The sequence below is a fragment of the Melozone crissalis genome, unplaced genomic scaffold (genome assembly GCF_028551555.1).
Source record: "Melozone crissalis strain CALT ecotype California unplaced genomic scaffold, PUWL_Pcris_2 ptg000019l_1, whole genome shotgun sequence".
Classification (NCBI taxonomy): Eukaryota; Metazoa; Chordata; class Aves; order Passeriformes; family Passerellidae; genus Melozone; species Melozone crissalis.
Window position 1 is genome coordinate 30,972,691 of NW_026535797.1, and position 18,655 is coordinate 30,991,345.

Sequence of the window (18,655 nt, forward strand, 5' to 3'; positions counted from 1 at the left end):
TGTGAATAGAAAAGGCAGGAGAGTGGTCAGGTACTGTTTTCTCTCAGTTGGCAAGCTGCGCACACAATCGCAGTGTTGTACAGATTGCTTCTACACCTTTGCCAAGCTGCCGCTCTCTCCGGCTCCCGGAGGCGAAGAAGCGGCTTCTTCGCGCAAAGACGAGTCAGCCGCTCACAGTGCTCTGCGGTGTGCGACTTCTGCCGACAGACGCCCGTGAGCAGAGCTTAGCTCTGCAGAGCACAGTACCTTCGCCTTTAGCCTCTCTTCTCGTCTACATCTTAGCAAAAAGCTTTTCCACTCTGTCTGGCAAGGAGAAACTGTGCCAGCACACAAAACATCTCCCATAGTGTTCTAGAGCTTGCACGGATGTCTGCCGAGTGTTTTGCAAGAAGAGAAAGAAAGTTGTCCAAAACAGCTTCCAATTAAATATTCATGTGAATAGAAAAGGCAGGAGAGTGGTCAGGTACTGTTTTCTCTCAGATGGCAAGCTGCACACACAATGGCAGTGTTGTACAACTTGCTTCTTCAGCTTTGCCAAGCTGGAGAGCACAGTACCTTCGTCTTTAGCCTCTCTTCTCGTCTACATCCTAGCAAAAATCTTTTCCACTCTGTCTGGCAAGGAGAAACTGTGCCAGCACACAAAACATCTCCCACCGTGTTCTAGAGGCCGCACGGAGGTCTGCCGAGTGTTTTGCAAGAAGAGAAAGAAAGTTGTCCAAAACCGCTTCCAATCGAATATTCATGTGAATAGAAAAGGCAGGAGAGTGGTCGGGTATTGTTTTCTCTCAGTTGGCAAGCTGCACACACAATGGCAGTGTTGTACAGCTTGCATCTTCACCTTTGCCAAGCTGCAGAGCACAGTACCTTCGTCTTTAGCCTCTCTTCTCGTCTACATCTTTGCAAAAAGCTTTTCCACTCTGTCTGGCAAGGAGAAACTGTGCCAGCACACAAAACATCTCCCATCGTGTTCTAGAGCTTGCACGGAGGTCTGCCGAGTGTTTTGCAAGAAGAGAAAGAAAGTTGTCCAAAACAGCTTCCAATCGAATATTCATGTGAATAGAAAAGGCAGGAGAGTGGTCAGGTACTGTTTTCTCTCAGTTGGCAAGCTGCACACACAATGGCAGTGTTGTACAGCTTGCATCTTCACCTTTGCCAAGCTGCAGAGCACAGTACCTTCGTCTTTAGCCTCTCTTCTCGTCTACATCTTAGCAAAAAGCTTTTCCACTCTGTCTGGCAAGGAGAAACTGTGCCAGCACACAAAACATCTCCCATCGTGTTCTAGAGGCTGCACGGAGGTCTGCCGAGTGTTTTGCAAGAAGAGAAAGAAAGTTGTCCAAAACAGCTTCCAATCGAATATTCATGTGAATAGAAAAGGCAGGAGAGTGGTCAGGTACTGTTTTCTCTCAGTTGGCAAGCTGCACACACAATGGCACTGTTGTACAGCTTGCTTCTTCACCTTTGCCAAGCTGCAGAGCACAGTACCTTCGTCTTTAGCCTCTCTTCTCGTCTACATCTTAGCAAAAAGCTTTTCCACTCTGTCTGGCAAGGAGAAACTGTGCCAGCACACAAAACATCTCCCATCGTGTTCTACAGGCTGCATGGATGTCTGCCGAGTGTTTTGCAAGAAGAGAAAGAAAGTTGTCCAAAACAGCTTCCAATCGAATATTCATGTGAATAGAAAAGGCAGGAGAGTGGTCAGGTACTGTTTTCTCTCAGTTGGCAAGCTGCACACACAATGGCAGTGTTATACAGCATGCGTCTTCACCTTTGCCAAGCTGCAGAGAACAGTACCTTCGTCTTTAGCCTCTCTTCTCGTCTACATCTTAGCAAAAAGCTTTTCCACTCTGTCTGGCAAGGAGAAACTGTGCCAGCACACAAAACATCTCCCATCGTGTTCTAGAGCTTCCACGGAAGTCTGCCGAGTGTTTTGCAAGAAGAGAAAGAAAGTTGTCCAAAACAGCTTCCAATCGAATATTCATGTGAATAGAAAAGGCAGGAGAGTGGTCTGGTACTGTTTTCTCTCAGTTGGCAAGCTGCACACACAATGGCAGTGTTGTACAGCTTGCTTCTTCACCTTATCCAAGCTGCAGAGCACAGTACCTTCGTCTTTAGCCTCTCTTCTCGTCTACATCTTAGCAAAAAGCTTTTCCACTCTGTCTGGCAAGGAGAAACTGTGCCAGCACACAAAGCATCTCCCATCGTGTTCTCGAAGTTGCACGGAGGTCTGCCGAGATTTTTGCAAGAAGAGAAAGAAAGTTGTCCAAAACAGCTTCCAATCGAATATTCATGTGAATAGAAAAGGCAGGAGAGTGGTCAGGTACTGTTTTCTCTCAGTTGGCAAGCTGCACACACAATGGCAGTGTTGTACAGCTTGCTTCTTCAACTTTGCCAAGCTGCAGAGCACAGTACCTTCTTCCTTAGTCTCTCTTCTCGTCCACATCTTAGCAAAAAGCTTTTCCACTCTGTCTGGCAAGGAGAAACTGTGCCAGCACACAAAACATCTCCCATCGTGTTCTCGAGCTTGCACGGAGGTCTGACGAGTGTTTTGCAAGAAGAGAAAGAAAGTTGTCCAAAACAGCTTCCAATCGAATATTCATGTGACTAGAAAAGGCAGGAGAGTGGTCAGGTACTGTTTTCTCTCAGTTGGAAAGCTGCAAACGCAATGGCAGTGTTGTACAACTTGCTTCTTCACCTTTGCAAAGCTGCAGAGCACAGTACCTTTGTCTTTAGCCTCTCTTCTCGTCTACATCTTAGCAAAAAGCATTTCCACTCTGTCTGGCAAGGAGAAACTGTGCCAGCACACAAAACATCTCCCATCGTGTTCTAGAGGCTGCACGGAGGTCTGCCGAGTTTTTTGCAAGAAAAGAATGAAAGTTGTCCAAAACAGCTTCCAATCGAATATTCATGTGAATAGAAAAGGCAGGAGAGTGGTCAGGTACTGTTTTCTCTCAGTTGGCAAGCTGTACACACAATGGCAAAGTTGTACAACTTGCTTCTTCACCTTTGCCAAGCTGCAGAGAACAGTACCTTCGTCTTTAGCCTCTCTTCTCGTCTACATCTTAGCAAAAAGCTTTTCCACTCTGTCTGGCAAGGAGAAACTGTGCCAGCACACAAAACATCTCCCATCGTGTTCTAGAGCTTGCACGGAGGTCTGCCGAGGGTTTTGCAAGAAGAGAAAGAAAGTTGTCCAAAACAGCTTCCAATTAAATATTCATGTGAATAGAAAAGGCAGGAGAGTGGTCAGGTACTGTTTTCTCTCAGTTGGCAAGCTGCACACACAATGGCAAAGTTGTACAACTTGCTTCTTCACCTTTGCCAAGCTGCAGAGCACAGTACCTTCGTCTTTAGCCTCTCTTCTCGTCTACATCTTAGCAAAAAGCTTTTCCACTCTGTCTGGCAAGGAGAAACTGTGCCAGCACACAAAACATCTCCCATCGTGTTCTAGAGGCTGCACGGAGGTCTGCCGAGTGTTTTGCAAGAAGAGAAAGAAAATTGTCCAATACAGCTTCCAATCGAATATTCATGTGAATAGAAAAGGCAGGAGAGTGGTCAGGTACTGTTTTCTCTCAGTTGGCAAGCTGCACACACAATGGCACTGTTGTACAGCTTGTTTCTTCACCTTTGCCAAGCTGCAGAGCACAGAACCTTCGTCTTTAGCCTCTCTTCTCGTCCACAACTAAGCAAAAAGCTTTTCCACTCTGTCTGGAAAGGAGAAACTGTGCCAGCACACAAAACATCTCCCATCGTGTTCTAGAGGCTGCACGGAGGTCTGCCGAGTGTTTGCAAGAAGAGAAAGAAAGTTGTCCAAAACAGCTTCCAATCGAATATTCATGTGAATAGAAAAGGCAGGAGAGTGGTCAGATACGGTTTTCTCTCAGTTGGCAAGCTGCACACACAATGTCAGTGTTGCACAGCTTGCTTCTTCACCTTTGCCAAGCTGTAGAGCACAGTACCTTCTTCCTTAGTCTCTCTTCTCGTCCACATCTTAGCAAAAAGCTTTTCCACTCTGTCTGGCAAGGAGAAACTGTGCCAGCACACAAAACATCTCCCATCGTGTTCTCGAGCTTGCACGGAGGTCTGCCGAGTGTTTTGCAAGAAGAGAAAGAAAGTTGTCCAAAACAGCTTCCAATCGAATATTCATGTGAATAGAAAAGGCAGGAGAGTGGTCAGGTACTGTTTTCTCTCAGTTGGCAAGCTGCACACACAATGGCACTGTTGTACAGCTTGCTTCTTCACCTTTACCAAGCTGCAGAGCACAGTATCTTCGTCTTTAGCCTCTCTTCTCGTCTACATCTTAGCAAAATGCATTTCCACTCTGTCTGGCTAGGAGAAACTGTGCCAGAACACAAAACATCTCCCATCGTGTTCTAGAGGCTGCACGGAGGTCTGCCGATTGTTTTGCAAGAGGAGAAAGAAAGTTGTCCAAAACAGCTTCCAATTAAATATTCATGTGAATAGAAAAGGCAGGAGAGTGGTCAGGTACTGTTTTCTCTCAGTTGGCAAGCTGCACACACAATGGCACTGTTGTACAGCTTGCTTCTTCACCTTTGCCAAGCTGCAGAGCACAGTACCTTCGTCTTTAGCCTCACTTCTCGTCTACATCTTAGCAAAAAGCTTTTCCACTCTGTCTGGAAAGGAGAAACTGTGCCAGCACACAAAACATCTCCCATCGTGTTCTAGAAGTTGCACGGAGGTCTGCCGAGTGTTTTGCAAGAAGAGAAAGAAAGTTGTCCAAAACAGATTCCAATCGAATATTCATGTGAATAGAAAAGGCAGGAGAGTGGTCAGGTACTGTTTTCTCTCAGTTGGCAAGCTGCGCACACAATGGCAGTGTTGTACAGCTTGCTTCTTCACCTTTGCAAAGCTGCCGCTCTCTCCGGCTCCCGGAGGCGAAGAAGCGGCTTCTTCGCGCAAAGACGATTCTGCCGCTCACAGTGCTCTGCGGTGTGTGACTTCTGCCGAAAGACGCCCGGGAGCAGAGCTTAACTCTGCAGAGCACCGTACCTTAGTCTTTAGCCTCTCTTCTCGTCTACATCTTAGCAAAAAGCTTTTCCACTCTGTCTGGCAAGGAGAAACTGTGCCAGAACACAAAACATCTCCCATCGTGTTCTAGAGCTTGCACGGAGGTCTGCCGAGTGTTTTGCAAGAAGAGAAAGAAAGTTGTCCAAAACAGCTTCCAATCGAATATTCATGTGAATAGAAAAGGCAGGAGAGTGGTCAGGTACTGTTTTCTCTCAGTTGGCAAGCTGCACACACAATGGCAGTGTTGTACAGCTTGCTTCTACACCTTTGCCAAGCTGCCGCTCTCTCCGGCTCCCGGAGGCGAAGAAGCGGCTTCTTCGCGCAAAGACGATTCTGCCGCTCACAGTGCTCTGCGGTGAGCGCCTTCTGCCGAAAGACGGCCGTGTGCAGAGCTTAGCTCTGCGGAGCACCGTAGCTTCGTCTTTAGCCTCTCTTCTCGTCTACATCTTAGCAAAAAGCTTTTCCACTCTGTCTGGCAAGGAGAAACTGTGCCAGCACACAAAACATCTCCCATCGTGTTCTCGAGCTTGCACGGAGGTCTGCCGAGTGTTTTGCAAGAAGAGAAAGAAAGTTGTCCAAAACAGCTTCCAATCGAATATTCATGTGAATAGAAAAGACAGGAGAGTGGTCAGGTACTGTTTTCTCTCAGTTGGCAAGCTGCACACACAATGGCACTGTTGTACAGCTTGCTTCTTCCCCTTTGCCAAGCTGCAGAGCACAGTACCTTCGTCTTTAGCCTCTCTTCTCGACCACAACTTAGCAAAAAGCTTTTCCACTCTGTCTGGAAAGGAGAAACTGTGCCAGCACACAAAACATCCCCCATCGTGTTCTAGAGGCTGCATGGAGGACTGCCGAGTGTTTTGCAAGAAGAGAAAGAAAGTTGTCCAAAACAGCTTCCAATCGAATATTCATGTGAATAGAAAAGGCAGGAGAGTGGTCAGATACGGTTTTCTCTCAGTTGGCAAGCTGCACACACAATGGCAGTGTTGTACAGCTTGCTTCTTCACCTTTGCCAAGCTGCAGAGCACAGTACCTTCTTCCTTAGTCTCTCTTCTCGTCCACATCTTAGCAAAAAGCTTTTCCACTCTGTCTGGCAAGGAGAAACTGTGCCAGCACACAAAACATCTCCCATCGTGTTCTAGAGGCTGTACGGAGGTCTGCCGAGTGTTTTGCAAGAGGAGAAAGAAAGTTGTCCAAAACAGCTTCCAATTAAATATTCATGTGAATAGAAAAGGCAGGAGAGTGGTCAGGTACTGTTTTCTCTCAGTTGGCAAGCTGCACACACAATGGCAGTGTTGTACAGCTTGCTTCTTCACCTTTGCCAAGCTGCAGAGCACAGTACCTTCGTCTTTAGCCGCTCTTCTCGTCTACATCTTAGCAAAAAGCTTTTCCACTCTGTCTGGAAAGGAGAAACTGTGCCAGCACACAAAACATCTCCCATCGTGTTCTAGAAGTTGCACGGAGGTCTGCCGAGTGTTTTGCAAGAAGAGAAAGAAAGTTGTCCAAAACAGCTTCCAATCGAATATTCATGTGAATAGAAAAGGCAGGAGAGTGGTCAGGTACTGTTTTCTCTCAGTTGGCAAGCTGCGCACACAATGGCAGTGTTGTACAGCTTGCTTCTACACCTTTGCCAAGCTGCCGCTCTCTCCGGCTCCCGGAGGCGAAGAAGCGGCTTCTTCGCACAAAGACGATTCTGCCGCTCACAGTGCTCTGCGGTGTGCGACTTCTGCCGAAAGACGCCCGGGAGCAGAGCTTAGCCCTGCAGAGCACCGTACCATCGTCTCTAGCCTCTCTTCTCGTCTACATCTTAGCAAAAAGCTTTTCCACTCTGTCTGGCAAGGAGAAACTGTGCCAGCACACAAAACATCTCCCATCGTGTTCTAGAGGCTGCACGGAGGTCTGCCGAGTGTTTTGCAAGAAGAGAAAGAAAATTGTCCAAAACAGCTTCCAATCGAATATTCATGTGAATAGAAAAGGCAGGAGAGTGGTCAGGTACCGTTTTCTCTCAGTTGGCAAGCTGCACACACAATGGCACTGTTGTACAGCTTGCTTCTTCACCTTTGCCAAGCTGCAGAGCACAGTACCTTCGTCTTTAGCCTCTCTTCTCGACCACAACTTAGCAAAAATCTTTTCCACTCTGTCTGGAAAGGAGAAACTGTGCCAGCACACAAAACTTCCCCCATCGTGTTCTAGAGGCTGCATGGAGGACTGCCGAGTGTTTTGCAAGAAGAGAAAGAAAGTTGTCCAAAACAGCTTCCAATCGAATATTCATGTGAATAGAAAAGGCAGGAGAGTGGTCAGATACGGTTTTCTCTCAGTTGGCAAGCTGCACACACAATGGCAGTGTTGTACAGCTTGCTTCTTCACCTTTGCCAAGCTGCAGAGCACATTACCTTCTTCCTTAGTCTCTCTTCTCGTCCACATCTTAGCAAAAAGCTTTTCCACTCTGTCTGGCAAGGAGAAACTGTGCCAGCACACAAAACATCTCCCATCGTGTTCTAGAGGCTGCACGGAGGTCTGCCGAGTGTTTTGCAAGAGGAGAAAGAAAGTTGTCCAAAACAGCTTCCAATTAAATATTCATGTGAATAGAAAAGGCAGGAGAGTGGTCAGGTACTGTTTTCTCTCAGTTGGCAAGCTGCACACACAATGGCACTGTTGTACAGCTTGCTTCTTCACCTTTGCCAAGCTGCAGAGCACAGTACCTTCGTCTTTAGCCGCTCTTCTCGTCTACATCTTAGCAAAAAGCTTTTCCACTCTGTCTGGAAAGGAGAAACTGTGCCAGCACACAAAACATCTCCCATCGTGTTCTAGAAGTTGCACGGAGGTCTGCCGAGTGTTTTGCAAGAAGAGAAAGAAAGTTGTCCAAAACAGCTTCCAATCGAATATTCATGTGAATAGAAAAGGCAGGAGAGTGGTCAGGTACTGTTTTCTCTCAGTTGGCAAGCTGCGCACACAATGGCAGTGTTGTACAGCTTGCTTCTACACCTTTGCCAAGCTGCCGCTCTCTCCGTCTCCCGGAGGCGAAGAAGCGGCTTCTTCGCGCAAAGACGATTCTGCCGCTCACAGTGCTCTGCGGTGTGCGACTTCTGCCGAAAGACGCCCGGGAGCAGAGCTTAGCCCTGCAGAGCACCGTACCATCGTCTTTAGCCTCTCTTCTCGTCTACATCTTAGCAAAAAGCTTTTCCACTCTGTCTGGCAAGGAGAAACTGTGGCAGCACACAAAACATCTCCCATCGTGTTCTAGAGGCTGCACGGAGGTCTGCCGAGTGTTTTGCAAAAAGAGAAAGAAAATTGTCCAAAACAGCTTCCAATCGAATATTCATGTGAATAGAAAAGGCAGGAGAGTGGTCAGGTACCGTTTTCTCTCAGTTGGCAAGCTGCACACACAATGGCACTGTTGTACAGCTTGCTTCTTCACCTTTGCCAAGCTGCAGAGCACAGTACCTTCGTCTTTAGCCTCTCTTCTCGTCTACATCTTAGCAAAAAGCTTTTCCACTCTGTCTGGCAAGGAGAAACTGTGCCAGCACAGAAAACATCTCCCATCGTGTTCTAGAGGCTGCACGGAGGTCTGCCAAGTGTTTTGCAAGAAGAGAAAGAAAGTTGTCCAAAACAGCTTCCAATCGAATATTCATGTGAATAGAAAAAGCAGGAGAGTGGTCAGGTACTGTTTTCTCTCAGTTGGCAAGCTGCGCACACAATGGCAGTGTTGTACAGCTTGCTTCTTCACCTTTGCCAAGCTGCAGAGCACAGTACCTTCGTCTTTAGCCTCTCTTCTCGTCCACAACTAAGCAAAAAGCTTTTCCACTCTGTCTGGAAAGGAGAAACTGTGCCAGCACACAAAACATCTCCCATCGTGTTCTAGAGGCTGCACGGGGGTCTGCCGAGTGTTTGCAAGAAGAGAAAGAAAGTTGTCCAAAACAGCTTCCAATCGAATATTCATGTGAATAGAAAAGGCAGGAGAGTGGTCAGATACGGTTTTCTCTCAGTTGGCAAGCTGCACACACAATGGCAGTGTTGTACAGCTTGCTTCTTCACCTTTGCCAAGCTGCAGAGCACAGTACCTTCGTCTTTAGCCGCTCTTCTCGTCTACATCTTAGCAAAAAGCTTTTCCACTCTGTCTGGAAAGGAGAAACTGTGCCAGCACACAAAACATCTCCCATCGTGTTCTAGAAGTTGCACGGAGGTCTGCCGAGTGTTTTGCAAGAAGAGAAAGAAAGTTGTCCAAAACAGCTTCCAATCGAATATTCATGTGAATAGAAAAGGCAGGAGAGTGGTCAGGTACTGTTTTCTCTCAGTTGGCAAGCTGCGCACACAATGGCAGTGTTGTACAACTTGCTTCTACACCTTTGCCAAGCTGCCGCTCTCTCCGGCTCCCGGAGGCGAAGAAGCGGCTTCTTCGCGCAAAGACGATTCTGCCGCTCACAGTGCTCTGCGGTGTGCGCCTTCTGCCGAAAGACGGCCATGAGCAGAGCTTAGCTCTGCAGAGCACCGTAGCTTCGTCTTTAGCCTCTCTTCTCGTCTACATCTTAGCAAAAAGCTTTTCCACTCTGTCTGGAAAGGAGAAACTGTGCCAGCACACAAAACATCTCCCATCGTGTTCTCGAGCTTGCACGGAAGTCTGACGAGTGTTTTGCAAGAAGAGAAACAAAGTTGTCCAAAACAGCTTCCAATCGAATATTCATGTGAATAGAAAAGGCAGGAGAGTGGTCAGGTACTGTTTTCTCTCAGTTGGCAAGCTGCACACACAATGGCACTATTGTACAGCTTGCTTCTTCCCCTTTGCCAAGCTGCAGAGCACAGTACCTTCGTCTTTAGCCTCTGTTCTCGACCACAACTTAGCAAAAAGCTTTTCCACTCTGTCTGGAAAGGAGAAACTGTGCCAGCACACAAAACTTCCCCCATCGTGTTCTAGAGGCTGCATGGAGGTCTGCCGAGTGTTTTGCAAGAAGAGAAAGAAAGTTGTCCAAAACAGCTTCCAATCGAATATTCATGTGAATAGAAAAGGCAGGAGAGTGGTCCGATACGGTTTTCTCTCAGTTGGCAAGCTGCACACACAATGGCAGTGTTGTACAGCTTGCATCTTCACCTTTGCCAAGCTGCAGAGCACAGTACCTTCTTCCTTAGTCTCTCTTCTCGTCCACATCTTAGCAAAAAGCTTTTCCACTCTGGCTGGCAAGGAGAAACTGTGCCAGCACACAAAACATCTCCCATCGTGTTCTAGAGGCTGCACGGAGGTCTGCCGAGTGTTTTGCAAGAGGAGAAAGAAAGTTGTCCAAAACAGCTTCCAATTAAATATTCATGTGAATAGAAAAGGCAGGAGAGTGGTCAGGTACTGTTTTCTCTCAGTTGGCAAGCTGCACACACAATGGCAGTGTTGTACAGCTTGCTTCTTCACCTTTGCCAAGCTGCAGAGCACAGTACCTTCGTCTTTAGCCTCTCTTCTCGTCTACATCTTAGCAAAAAGCTTTTCCAATCTGTCTGGAAAGGAGAAACTGTGCCAGCACACAAAACATCTCCCATCGTGTTCTAGAAGTTGCACGGAGGTCTGCCGAGTGTTTTGCAAGAAGAGAAAGAAAGTTGTCCAAAACAGCTTCCAATCGAATATTCATGTGAATAGAAAAGGCAGGAGAGTGGTCAGGTACTGTTTTCTCTCAGTTGGCAAGCTGCGCACACAATGGCAGTGTTGTACAGCTTGCTTCTACACCTTTGCCAAGCTGCCGCTCTCTCCGGCTCCCGGAGGCGAAGAAGCGGCTTCTTCGCGCAAAGACGATTCTGCCGCTCACAGTGCTCTGCGGTGTGCGACTTCTGCCGAAAGACGCCCGGGAGCAGAGCTTAGCTCTGCAGAGCACCGTACCTTCGTCTTTAGCCTCTCTTCTCGTCTACATATTAGCAAGAAGGTTTTCCACTCTGTCTGGCAAGGAGAAACTGTGCCAGCACACAAAACATCTCCCATCGTGTTCTCGAGCTTGCACGGAGGTCTGCCGAGTGTTTTGCAAGAAGAGCAAGAAAGTTGTCCAAAACAGCTTCCAATCGAATATTCATGTGAATAGAAAAGGCAGGAGAGTGGTCAGGTACTGTTTTCTCTCAGTTGGCAAGCTGCACACACAATGGCAGTGTTGTACAGCTTGCTTCTACACCTTTGCCAAGCTGCCGCTCTCTCCGGCTCCCGGAGGCGAAGAAGCGGCTTCTTCGCGCAAAGACGACTCTGCCGCTCACAGTGCTCTGGGGTGTGCGCCTTCTGCCGAAAGACGGCCGTGAGCAGAGCTTAGCTCTGCAGAGCACCGTAGCTTCGTCTTTAGCCTCTCTTCTCGTCTACATCTTAGCAAAAAGCTTTTCCACTCTGTCTGGCAAGGAGAAACTGTGCCAGCACACAAAACATCTCCCATCGTGTTCTCGAGCTTGCACGGAAGTCTGCCGAGTGTTTTGCAAGAAGAGAAAGAAAGTTGTCCAAAACAGCTTCCAATCGAATATTCATGTGAATAGAAAAGGCAGGAGAGTGGTCAGGTACTGTTTTCTCTCAGTTGGCAAGCTGCACACACAATGGCAGTGTTGTACAGCTTGCTTCTTCACCTTTGCCAAGCTGCAGAGCACAGTACCTTCGTCTTTAGCCTCTCTTCTCGACCACAACTTAGCAAAAAGCTTTTCCACTCTGTCTGGCAAGGAGAAACTGTGCCAGCACACAAAACATCTCCCATCGTGTTCTAGAAGTTGCACGGAGGTCTGCCGAGTGTTTTGCAAGAAGAGAAAGAAAGTTGTCCAAAACAGCTTCCAATCGAATATTCATGTGAATAGAAAAGGTAGGAGAGTGGTCAGATACGGTTTTCTCTCAGTTGGCAAGCTGCACACACAATGGCAGTGTTGTACAGCTTGCTTCTTCACCTTTGCCAAGCTGCAGAGCACAGTACCTTCTTCCTTAGTCTCTCTTCTCGTCCACATCTTAGCAAAAAGCTTTTCCACTCTGTCTGGCAAGGAGAAACTGTGCCAGCACACAAAACATCTCCCATCGTGTTCTCGAGCTTGCACGGAGGTCTGCCGAGTGTTTTGCAAGAAGAGAAAGAAAGTTGTCCAAAACAGCTTCCAATCGAATATTCATGTGAATAGAAAAGGCAGGAGAGTGGTCAGGTACTGTTTTCTCTCAGTTGGCAAGCTGCACACACAATGGCACTGTTGTACAGCTTGCTTCTTCACCTTTGCCAAGCTGCAGAGCACAGTACCTTCGTCTTTAGCCTCTCTTCTCGTCCACAACTTAGCAAAAAGCTTTTCCACTCTGTCTGGAAAGGAGAAGCTGTGCCAGCACACAAAACATCTCCCATCGTGTTCTAGAGGCTGCACGGAGGTCTGCCGAGTGTTTGCAAGAAGAGAAAGAAAGTTGTCCAAAACAGCTTCCAATCGAATACTCATGTGAATAGAAAAGGCAGGAGAGTGGTCAGATACGGTTTTCTCTCAGTTGGCAAGCTGCACACACAATGGCAGTGTTGTACAGCTTGCTTCTTCACCTTTGCCAAGCTGCAGAGCACAGTACCTTCTTCCTTAGTCTCTCTTCTCGTCCACATCTTAGCAAAAAGCTTTTCCACTCTGTCTGGCAAGGAGAAACTGTGCCAGCACACAAAACATCTCCCATCGTGTTCTCGAGCTTGCACGGAGGTCTGACGAGTGTTTTGCAAGAGGAGAAAGAAAGTTGTCCAAAACAGCTTGCAATCGAATATTCATGTGAATAGAAAAGGCAGGAGAGTGGTCAGGTACTGTTTTCTCTCAGTTGGCAAGCTGCACACACAATGGCACTGTTGTAGAGCTTGCTTCTTCACCTTTGCCAAGCTGCAGAGCACAGTACCTTCGTCTTTAGCCTCTCTTCTCGTCTACATCTTAGCAAAAAGCTTTTCCACTCTGTCTGGCAAGGAGAAACTGTGCCAGCACACAAAACATCTCCCATCGTGTTCTAGAGGCTGCACGGAGGTCTGCCGAGTGTTTTGCAAGAAGAGAAAGAAAGAGTTCCAAAACAGCTTCCAATCGAATATTCATGTGAATAGAAAAGGCAGGAGAGTGGTCAGGTACTGTTTTCTCTCAGTTGGCAAGCTGCACACACAATCGCAGTGTTGTACAGCTTGCTTCTTCACCTTTGCCAAGCTGCAGAGCACAGTACCTTCGTCTTTAGCCTCTCTTCTCGTCTACATCTTAGCAAAAATCTTTTCCACTCTGGCTGGCAAGGAGAAACTGTGCCAGCACACAAAACATCTCCCATCGTGTTCTAGAGGCTGCACGGGGGTCTGCCGAGTGTTTTGCAAGAGGAGAAAGAAAGTTGTCCAAAACAGCTTCCAATCGAATATTCATGTGAATAGAAAAGGAAGGAGAGTGGTCAGGTACTGTTTTCTCTCAGTTGGCAAGCTGCACACACAATGGCACTGTTGTACAGCTTGCTTCTTCACCTTTGCCAAGCTGCAGAGCACAGTACCTTCGTCTTTAGCCTCTCTTCTCGTCTACATCTTAGCAAAAAGCTTTTCCACTCTGTCTGGCAAGGAGAAATTGTGCCAGCACAAAAAACATCTCCCATTGTGTTCTAGAGGCTGCACGGAGGTCTGCCGAGTGTTTTGCAAGAAGAGCAAGAAAGTTGTCCAAAACAGCTTCCAATTAAATATTCATGTGAATAGAAAAGGCAGGAGAGTGGTCAGGTACTGTTTTCTCTCAGTTGGCAAGCTGCACACACAATGGCAGTGTTGTACAGCTCTCTTCTTCACCTTTGCCAAGCTGCAGAGCACAGTACCTTCGTCTTTACGCCCTCTTCTCGTCTACATCTTAGCAAAAAGCTTTTCCACTCTGTCTGGCAAGGAGAAACTGTGCCAGCAGACAAAACATCTCCCATCGTGTTCTAGAGGCTGCACGGAGGTCTGCCGAGAGTTTTGCAAGAAGAGAAAGAAAGTTGTCCAAAACAGCTTCCAATCGAATATTCATGTGAATAGAAATGGCAGGAGAGTGGTCAGGTACTGTTTTCTCTCAGTTGGCAAGCTGCACACACAATGGCAGTGTTGTACAGCTTGCTTCTTCACCTTTGCCATGCTGCCGCTCTCTCCGGCTCCCAGAGGCGAAGAAGCGGCTTCTTCGCGCAAAGAGGACTCTGCCACTCACAGTGCTCTGCGGTGTGCGACTTCTGCCAAAAGACGCCCGGGAGCAGAGCTTAGCTCTGCAGAGCACAGTACCTTCGTCTTTAGCCTCTCTTCTCGTCTACATCTTAGCAAAAAGCTTTTCCACTCTGTCTGGCAAGGAGAAACTGTGCCAACACACAAAACATCTCCCATGGTGTTCTCGAGCTTTCACGGAGGTCTGCCGAGTGTTTTGCAAGAAGAGAAAGAAAGTTGTCCAAAACAGCTTCCAATCGAATATTCATGTGAATAGAAAAGGCAGGAGAGTGGTCAGGTACTGTTTTCTCTCAGTTGGCAAGCTGCACACACAATGGCACTGTTGTACAGCTTGCTTCTTCACCTTTGCCAAGCTGCAGAGCACAGTACCTTCGTCTTTAGCCTCTCTTCTCGACCACAACTTAGCAAAAAGCTTTTCCACTCTGTCTGGAAAGGAGAAACTGTGCCAGCACACAAAACATCTCCCATCGTGTTCTAGAGGCTGCCTGGAGGTCTGCCGAGTGTTTTGCAAGAAGAGAAAGAAAGTTGTCCAAAACAGCTTCCAATCGAATATTCATATGAATAGAAAAGGTAGGAGAGTGGTCAGATACGGTTTTCTCTCAGTTGGCAAGCTGCACACACAATGGCAGTGTTGTACAGCTTGCTTCTTCACCTTTGCCAAGCTGCAGAGCACAGTACCTTCTTCCTTAGTCTCTCTTCTCGTCCACATCTTAGCAAAAAGCTTTTCCACTCTGTCTGGCAAGGAGAAACTGTGCCAGCACACAAAACATCTCCCATCGTGTTCTCGAGCTTGAACGGAGGTCTGCCGAGTGTTTTGCAAGAAGAGAAAGAAAGTTGTCCAAAACAGCTTCCAATCGAATATTCATGTGAATAGAAAAGGCAGGAGAGTGGTCAGGTACTGTTTTCTCTCAGTTGGCAAGCTGCACACACAATGGCACTGTTGTACAGCTTGCTTCTTCACCTTTGCCAAGCTGCAGAGCACAGTACCTTCGTCTTTAGCCTCTCTTCTCGTCCACAACTTAGCAAAAAGCTTTTCCACTCTGTCTGGCAAGGAGAAACTGTGCCAGCACACAAAACATCTCCCATCGTGTTCTAGAGGCTGCACGGAGGTCTGACGAGTGTTTTGCAAGAAGAGAAAGAAAGTTGTCCAAAACAGCTTGCAATCGAATATTCATGTGAATAGAAAAGGCAGGAGAGTGGTCAGGTACTGTTTTCTCTCAGTTGGCAAGCTGCACACACAATGGCACTGTTGTAGAGCTTGCTTCTTCACCTTTGCCAAGCTGCAGAGCACAGTACATTCGTCTTTAGCCTCTCTTCTCGTCTACATCTTAGCAAAAAGCTTTTCCACTCTGTCTGGCAAGGAGAAACTGTGGCAGCACACAAAACATCTCCCATCGTGTTCTAGAGGCTGCACGGAGGTCTGCCGAGTGTTTTGCAAGAAGAGAAAGAAAGTTGTCCAAAACAGCTTCCAATCGAATATTCATGTGAATAGAAAAGGCAGGAGAGTGGTCAGGTACTGTTTTCTCTCAGTTGGCAAGCTGCACACACAATCGCAGTGTTGTACAGCTTGCTTCTTCACCTTTGCCAAGCTGCAGAGCACAGTACCTTCGTCTTTAGCCTCTCTTCTCGTCTACATCTTAGCAAAAAAGCTTTTCCAATCTGGCTGGCAAGGAGAAACTGTTCCAGCACACAAAACATCTCCCATCGTGTTCTAGAGGCTGCACGGAGGTCTGCCGAGTGTTTTGCAAGAGGAGAAAGAAAGTTGTCCAAAACAGCTTCCAATCGAATATTCATGTGAATAGAAAAGGAAGGAGAGTGGTCAGGTACTGTTTTCTCTCAGTTGGCAAGCTGCACACACAATGGCACTGTTGTACAGCTTGCTTCTTCACCTTTGCCAAGCTGCAGAGCACAGTACCTTCGTCTTTAGCCTCTCTTCTCGTCTACATCTTAGCAAAAAGCTTTTCCACTCTGTCTGGCAAGGAGAAATTGTGCCAGCACAAAAAACATCTCCCATTGTGTTCTAGAGGCTGCACGGAGGTCTGCCGAGTGTTTTGCAAGAAGAGCAAGAAAGTTGTCCAAAACAGCTTCCAATTAAATATTCATGTGAATAGAAAAGGCAGGAGAGTGGTCAGGTACTGTTTTCTCTCAGTTGGCAAGCTACACACACAATGGCAGTGTTGTACAGCTCTCTTCTTCACCTTTGCCAAGCTGCAGAGCACAGTACCTTCGTCTTTACGCCCTCTTCTCGTCTACATCTTAGCAAAAAGCTTTTCCACTCTGTCTGGCAAGGAGAAACTGTGCCAGCAGACAAAACATCTCCCATCGTGTTCTAGAGGCTGCACGGAGGTCTGCCGAGAATTTTGCAAGAAGAGAAAGAAAGTTGTCCAAAACAGCTTCCAATCGAATATTCATGTGAATAGAAATGGCAGGAGAGTGGTCAGGTACTGTTTTCTCTCAGTTGGCAAGCTGCACACACAATGGCAGTGTTGTACTGCTTGCTTCTTCACCTTTGCCATGCTGCCGCTCTCTCCGGCTCCCAGAGGCGAAGAAGCGGCTTCTTCGCGCAAAGAGGACTCTGCCGCTCACAGTGCTCTGCGGTGTGCGCCTTCTGCCAAAAGACGCCCAGGAGCAGAGTTTAGCTCTGCAGAGCACAGTACCTTCGTCTTTAGCCTCTCTTCTCGTCTACATCTTAGCAAAAAGCTTTTCCACTCTGTCTGGCAAGGAGAAACTGTGCCAACACACAAAACATCTCCCATCGTGTTCTAGAAGTTGCAGGGATGTCTGCCGAGTGTTTTGCAAGAAGAGAAAGAAAGTTGTCCAAAACAGCTTCCAATCGAATGTTCATGTGAATAGAAAAGGCAGGAGAGTGGACAGGTACTGTTTTCTCTCAGTTGGCAAGCTGCGCACACAATCGCAGTGTTGTACAGCTTGCTTCTACACCTTTGCCAAGCTGCCGTTCTCTCCGGCTCCCGGAGGCGAAGAAGCGGCTTCTTCGCGCAAAGACGAGTCAGCCGCTCACAGTGCTCTGCGGTGTGCGACTTCTGCCGACAGACGCCCGTGAGCAGAGCTTAGCCTTGCAGAGCACCGTACCTTCGTCTTTAGCCTCTCTTCTCGTCTACATCTTAGGAAAAAGCTTTTCCACTCTGTCTGGCAAGGAGAAACTGTGCCAGCACACAAAACATCTCCCATCGTGTTCTAGAGGCTGCACGGAGGTCTGCCGAGTGTTTTGCAAGAAGAGAAAGAAAGTTGTCCAAAACAGCTTCCAATCGAATATTCATGTGAATAGAAAAGGCAGGAGAGTGGTCAGGTACTGTTTTCTCTCAGTTGGCAAGCTGCGCACACAATCGCAGTGTTGTACAGCTTGCTTCTACACCTTTGCCAAGCTGCCGCTCTCTCCGGCTCCCGGAGGCGAAGAAGCGGCTTCTTCGCGCAAAGACGAGTCAGCCGCTCACAGTGCTCTGCGGTGTGCGACTTCTGCCGACAGACGACCGTGAGCAGAGCTTAGCTCTGCAGAGCACCGTACCTTCGTCTACAGCCACTCTTCTCGTCTACATCTTAGCAAAAAGCTTTTCCACTCTGTCTGGCAAGGAGAAACTGTGCCAGCACACAAAACATCTCCCATCGTGTTCTAGAGCTGGCACGGAGGTCTGCCGAGTGTTTTGCAAGAAGAGCAAGAAAGTTGTCCAAAACAGCTTCCAATCGAATATTCATGTGAATAGAAAAGGCTAGAGAGTGGTCAGGTACTGTTTTCTCTCAGTTGGCAAGCTGCACACACAATGGCACTGTTGTACAGCTCTCTTCTTCACCTTTGCCAAGCTGCAGAGCACAGTACCTTCGTCTTTAGCCTCTCTTCTCGTCTACATCTTAGCAAAAAGCTTTTCCACTCTGTCTGGCAAGGAGAAACTGTGCCAGCAGACAAAACATCTCCCATCGTGTTCTAGAGGCTGCACGGAGGTCTGCCGAGAGTTTTGCAAGAAGAGAAAGAAAGTTGTCCAAAACAGCTTCCAATCGAATATTCATGTGAATAGAAATGGCAAGAGAGTGGTCAGGTACTGTTTTCTCTCAGTTGGCAAGCTGCACACACAATGGCAGTGTTGTACAGCTTGCTTCTTCACCTTTGCCATGCTGCCGCTCTCTCCGGCTCCCAGAGGCGAAGAAGCGGCTTCTTCGCGCAAAGAGGACTCTGCCGCTCACAGTGCTCTGCGGTGTGCGCCTTCTGCCAAAAGGCGTTCGGGAGCAGAGCTTAGCTCTGCAGAGCACAGTACCTTCGTCTTTAGCCTCTCTTCTCGTCTACATCTTAGCAAAAAGCTTTTCCACTCTGTCTGGCAAGGAGAAACTGTGCCAACACACAAAACATCTCCCATCGTGTTCTAGAAGTTGCAGGGAGGTCTGCCGAGTGTTTTGCAAGAAGAGAAAGAAAGTTGTCCAAAACAGCTTCCAATCGAATGTTCATGTGAATAGAAAAGGCAGGAGAGTGGTCAGGTACTGTTTTCTCTCAGTTG